The following is a 7,316-nucleotide window of genomic DNA, read 5'->3' as shown; positions in this document are numbered from 1 at the left end:
CCAGCGGGTGGCCTCTCTCTTAGGGAGGTAAGTGATAAAAACAGTCTCTTATGATTTATCAATCATTTAGAATCTCAAATGATTCCTATATTTCCTTTAGCCAGGCTCTTGCCTCGACTGGGTCAGCTTGTTCCTTGGAACTCTGAGAGCTTAGCGACTTAAAGGTCCTGAAAAAAATTTTAACCGCATTGTTTCCTCAAGGTGGTGGTTGGGGATAATAGTCTAAGTTCTGTTTAGGAAGGTCCATGAACTGCCCAATAGGAGTACCATCTTGGTTCTCCCTGTCTTGTTCGACTTCTGTTTTCTCAGTATGAAATGTTTTAACCTTCTCCCATAATTGGGATTATCTTATACGTTAAAAACCTTATTTTCCACTCTATTATATTATGGGTTCCTTCTTTCTTGATGGCGACCTCCCTGACTATCACATTCAGGGTCTGCCCTAATCTTATTCCTCAACTATGGCTTTCATCCAAGATCTCATCTTTAAGCTCTCGAACGTTTGGAACCCAAGTTCTGTAGGAATACCTTATTATTCCTTTATCATCTTTCTCGGTATTAATCTCTTCTCTATTCATTGGCTCTCTGCCTTCATTCATTACTTTCTCTAGGCACAATCTAATCTTTTCCAATAACTCTGGCTGCATCTAGATCTCAAACAGCTTTTCAATTCCGACTCTAGTTACCCTTACTTCTATTTCCATTCTCTCGAAATCTCTTATCAACTCTCCCAATGACATTATCATCTTGAGTCTCTCCTTTATACTAAGGGAATTAGCCACCATTTTGGCTTCCCATGGATGATAAAGAATCTCATAATCGTAATCCTTTATTAGCTCTAACCACCTCCTCTGGCGCATGTTGAGCTCTTTCTATGTGAAAATATACTAGAGCACTTATGGCTTATGTAAATCTCGCACTTCTCTCCATACAAGTAGTGCCTCCAATCTTTAGGGAAAAACTATTGCCACGAGCTCAAGCTCATGGGTGGGGATATCGAATTTTATATTCCCTTAATTGTCTTGACGCGTACGTGATTACATTGTTGTGCTGTATAAGAAGCACCCTAATTCCTTATGCGAAACGTCACAACACATCACAAAATCTCCTTTTCCATCCGGCAACGCCAACATAGGGGCTGTCACCAATCTTTGCTTCAGTTCTTAAGAGTTGTTCTCGCATTTCTCTGTCCATTCGAACTTCTCAGTCTTACGATTAAGCCACGTTAAAGGGGCTACTATCTTTACAAACTTGAACGAACCTCCGGTAGTGACCGGCCAATCCTACCTCTGGTAGTCACCCTAACCATGGTCAACAATTCCTCAGTGGTCCTTTATTCATTCTTGTCAGGATCCTCCTCAGCAACAATCCCTTCTAGGAAAACATCCTCAACCGCTACATCCTCAATATGAACATCATCCGGTCCCGCATTAGGACGCTCTATCGGATCCACAATCTGATCTCCAATTGTAATAAAACATCATCGCGTTGTTGCTCCCCAACTCAGGGTTCAGAGTCCCGCTACCAAATACGATAACGAACTACGCTTCTATCACGATATTTATAAGGGTTTCCAATAAAGGTTTTAACTATCAGTACTATGTTAGGTAGTCTGACTATGAACTTGGCAAGAGTTCTTATTATCTTATTAAACTTCTTATCTTAACGTCGCATCATCTCTGAGGTTTATAACTCTTAGCTCTGATACCATTTCTATAACGCCCCTAAATCCGGGGTCGGGGATCCGGGTAGTCACGAGTTCCATTTCCCTTAATAACACTTAATCTTAATAAACAACCAACTACTGCGTACTGTTACCCCACAATATACACACACACACCACAAGTTATAGTCTCAGAGATGAATACCAAAAATAACACAAGTCATTTTATTCCACATTTATAAGCCATTACACCTCAAAAGGGTTTCTGAATAAATTTACATTTCTTTGCCATTATTACAATTCATATAGATACATAAGTCCGATACAACAAAAGTTAAAAGTCTAGCCTACTGGTAGTTCCTACCTCAGCTACAACGGCATCAACGCCTACAGGAAACTGCGGAACGTTTCCTAATCGCTCACGAATTGGGAGCTTGATCCTATTCATCTTGTCTATCTGTTGTTGTGTGATGAAAGAAAAAGCATGGGTGAGCAACAAGCCCACCGAAATAATATGTATAATAACTAACAATATATGAGCACTCTCATAGTACTCATGAAAGTCTTGGTCAAAAAGAAATGAACCAAGTTTAATATCTTAACGCAACTAAGTCGCAAAATATTCAGTATATATGTATATATACTTTTCAAAATCTTGGAAGTCCTCTTCTATGCATAATATACACAGAGTTCCAGTTTATAACTGTATAAAAATATCGTTGCAAGGTGATCTCATATATCTAATCTTGTCTCAACGTTTTTCTGAAAATCTTTGTCATGCATAAGATAATCATTAACCAGATAAGTTGAAAAGATGAAGTTACGAGATACTCCAATATACTTATATTTTTTTTTCCGAATATTAATTGAACTACCACCGTTCAAGGTATAAATAGTTCATCCCATAGATGAAGCTACAAGATAAAACTTATATAGAATCAATCTTTGAAATATCATCAAAATGAAATGAAGTTACGAGATACTTCATTTGATGAAAACATTATTTTGAAAACTCGACCCTGCCAACACTCAACAATCGCCCAGCCGTAGCCTTTCTATCGAAGTGCTCTGGGTAGTGTTACAGAAATATCAATTGGATGATGAACTCATTACGGGAGTTTGCCGCGCCAGGAAGACCACTCACGATGATCAGTCGCAGTAGTGCAACCCTACCATTTTCTACATGCAGAGGAGAACAGTCGGATTTACTTGTCAACCGAACATTGGACTCCTAAGGAATGGACCGTCTTAGCGGATTTTCCGGGCTATTTGGGCCAATAAATAAGGACGGGCCTGCGCCACTCGACTACTTACGCCACTCCTAGTTCAGATGAAATCCATGACTCTGAAACGTAAAGTTCGTCCCCCTTTCCCAAAGTAGCAACTTGTTGATACGGCTCCACCAAGAAGTCGTATCTAGTTGGAAAGAAAAGCTCACCGATATTTCCCAGGTGATGCCTGTTAATGGATTAAACTCATTCCAAGAATTTTACTTCCCGAGTGTTGGGTAAGTAATCAAAAACCCTTTTTATCAAAATAACAACCTTGTTGCGAATATAAAAATACATCACGGAGCCGGATCCCTCAGATTTTTAAGCGAGTATTTAAATCCCCTTCGAAAGGAAGATCTTAAATCTAAAAACGAGTTTTGGGATCCGCTCTAACTTTTAAAATCATTTTGAAGACTCGAAAACATTTTTAAGAATGTTTAGTGTAATGCTGATTTAATAAAATAAATCAGTCCCAATATATTAGAAAATATCAGAATATTATTGTTTAAATAATATTCCCATAAAGGATAATCTTTATAAAAATAGTTGAAGTAGAAGTTTCAAAACTTATACTTGAAATGAATAATAATAATTAACCAAAGATATACTTATACGAAAGTACGATCTTTATTTGAATAATCGAAAATAAGTTTGATTATCGAAACATTATTCTTTAATAAAATAAAGAATATTATTTAACAAAATAAGTGGAGTCGTAAGTCCTCGAATGAATATTCAAAATAATATTCATCAAGTAAAATAAGCGGAGTCATAAGTCCTCGAATGTATATTCAAATAATATTCATTAAGTAAAATAAGCGGAGTCATAAGTCCTCGAATGAATATTCAAATAATATTCATTAAGTAGAATCAAGTTATCGAATAAACCTTATTCGATTAATAGTTTTGAAAACTATTCATATATATATATATATTATACTCGGGAACATCGACTCCCGGTTTAGAAAATGTTCACCTTTGGGTCCCCTATACTAAGGGTATACACAACTATTGTTTATCTCTAGCATAGGTATTATGCAATTTACAAGCATTTGTATCAAAAATTAGATATCAAGATTACGAAATAGACATGCATATATACCATATCAGCATGCTCCAATATATCGCAAGATTTGCTAATAACAATCATGCACTTATCACAAGATAATGCATATACATATATACATCACAACAACAGTATAACGGGTAGAAGATTTGCCTGAGCGACTGGGGGTGATAAAAGGCCTGGGATGAGTCTGGTAACCTATAAACATCATATAAGTTGGAATAAACCAAAGTCGCTTAAGAATCTATACTTTAACCAATAAGACCCTAACGTTCATTTTTGCGCTTGACGATTCTCTTAAGTCGCTCGAGTACCCTCGGCTCCACCATTTTTAATAAATTAACCATTAAGAATTTTAAGGCGATTATTTCGCGAGTGCCCTACCAACTGCCTAATCCACTTTACATAATTGTTTCATACCCCAATTAGTCATTTAAGGGCCTTAACCAAGGTTTCAAAGTAAGGCGAGGGGTAATGGTTCGTTCGCGAAACGCCATTACTTAAAACGGTCGTTTCTCCTAAACCGTACATCGGATTCAAGAGAACCACATACCAAAATGAATCTTGTAACATGAACTATCTAATAATAGCAATGGTCAAAACCTAACAGTGAGTTCACGGGTCCTGAAGTTAAGAACAAAAACAGTCTAAAGTAAATCGGGCATTACGACGACTATGTTTACGCGATTACCAGATTTATACCACTCCAATCAATCCACAAATCAACCAACAATCATTACTACAACCAAACTCCATCCATACTTTACTACAACAGCCCCAACATCTCAAGATTTCCAATTTATACTACTCTCAATCATGAACTAAAAGTTATACTTAGGTCCATTAATCAATAATCAAGATTTACAACTTCAAACTCATTACAAATCCAACCACACTCTAAGTATACAAGAATCATGCTTCTCATGAACCATACCAAACATAAAAACTCTAAATATACAAAAGCAGGGCTAGGGTATGAGATTATACCTTCCTTGGTCAGTAAAAGTAACTAAGGAGCTTAGAATCACCTTTGAAAATCCTTACCAAAGCTATATCTAAACAAAAACACAAGATCAAAATTTCAAGATCTTGAAAACACTATTCACCCTCTTCTTACATGAATTATTGGAAGAGATTGTGAAGGAAATGGAAGCTTAGATTCATAGGATAGCTATATCTATGCATAAGGAACCTTGGATAATTACCTCACAAATTAACAATGCTTGGAACTTGAATTTGGATTTTCTTTTCTTTGAAAATGGTGAAGAAACCGAGAGCTTCTTGCTTGGAAATGAGAAGTCAATTTTTGTGTTATGTTTTTCTTGGTTTGGTTGATATCTTTTTGTTTGTTAATTAACTTTTTACCATGGTAAAGAATGAATGGTTCACAATCAACCAACCAATCCCTCTTTTTTGTCATACTTAAGTCACCATGCTTATGTCATCTTCCCACACTTGTCTTCTTCTTGTTGGTGTGATGACATCATCATCCACTAACCTCTTTGATTAAATCCTAATTACTTGGCTAATGATCGCTGATCTATTATACGGTTCGCTTAACTTTCGTTCTCGTTTATCGTTTGAGGGATCATACCCGGGATCTCATTACTTAGGTTCCCTTAAACCTTTCTCAATATTTTATATTCCTTTTATGATCCTCTCTTATAATCCTTGAATTAAAATCCTTTTAATCATGTTACCTTATACTTAATTCTTTCTGTATCTGGTGGGTTTTCGGGAAAAATCAAAGTGTTCGAATTTGGATTCTGACGATCTTTGCATACACTTATATACCATATAGAGTACTAATAAGATCTCAGAATATCAATAAAAGAACCCCTACATAGTGTGGCATGAAAGGTTTTCTTATTCAGCATAATCAGCAAAATCACTATTCATAAGGGTTACAAAAAGTCCAAAATATTTGGGTTATTACACGTGCAGTTTGGGAAGATGTTCAATCGATGACACATTACCCCTGGGTCAACATCAACCATGTATGAATAACTCCATGCAAAGACGTCAAGATTTTTAATCAAAAAATGGGTGAGCCTTTCTCACATCTCACAGCTTAACTGAGATCCCACCTATAAAACCTTGCTTGGATCATCTTTATCGATTGGAATAGATATTGTGTCCTCGGCCGACCCCGTTTTCTCAACAGGCATAAGGATCCTAGGATCCAGATCCAAATCAAAGTCCCGGGGTCTTCGACTTCCATTCTTGTATTTGAGGGCGCGTCCCTACAGATGGGAGCATCCCCCTCGGGACAAGGCATAGTTTTATGTATTGCAGGTGTTGAGGATGCGTTCTCAATTGAAGGAGCATTATTCTTTGCAAACATGGAGGGCACGTCCTTCTGAGGAGCATCAACCTCATATTCATTTTCACACTCCAAGGGCGCATCCTGTCTTTGAGGAGCATCCACCTTGGGGTTACTTTCCAGGATCTGTAAAATCTCACTCCTTCCTTCCAACTTTTTTCCATTAATTGCCTTCTGCACAATATCCTCTTCATGATTCACCATGACTTCCTCCACACCGCGAATCCTCAAAACATTCCCCAGTGTCAAGGCAGGAGTGTTGGTTATATGAGTTTCTTCTTCCTCTGGATCCACCACAAAATAATGGGCATGAACCTCTCCATTCAGTTTCACCTGAATGTCTGTCGCATCTTCAACGGGAAGAACCTTTCCTTCATACCTTCTCCTGCGAAATTCTTTAACAGCCTTGTGATAGAAATCATGTGGTTCGTATTGTGACCCCCTCAGACTGCCCACTTGGCATTGGAAACTTTATCATCAGATGATGTATCGAGGTTATCACCCTGAATGCTCGCAAACAAGGCCTGCCCACCAGCACATTATGCACAGACTTGTTAGAGCGAAAACACACGCTAATATTCACGCAAGTATACGCGTTCGCAAGTAATATAGAATACTTTCTAGTTCATTCCCACAGAGACTCAGACTAATTTATTATCTAATTAAACTCACTCACCAATGTATGATTACTTCTCAATATTAAGACACTAACACTAAGAATTGTTGACTAAATATTAACTACAATTATCTACTTAATTAATCACTTAATTAACACTTCAAATTATCAATAATAAAACACTCATGAGATCACAACTTCATTACTACTTCCTTCAATAGTCATTGTTATTACCTTTAGCATGTGACAGTGATGATATTAATCGAATAACACAAAACTGATAAAAGCCAACTTTCATTGTACTAATACCATTCTACCAACATCCACAATCAAGATAGAAGTTGAATAGTCATCAATTATGTTGAGTTCCTATATGT

The sequence above is a fragment of the Apium graveolens genome, chromosome 2, assembly GCF_009905375.1.
Source record: "Apium graveolens cultivar Ventura chromosome 2, ASM990537v1, whole genome shotgun sequence".
NCBI lineage: Eukaryota > Viridiplantae > Streptophyta > Magnoliopsida > Apiales > Apiaceae > Apium > Apium graveolens.
Note: the sequence above shows the minus strand (reverse complement) of the source record.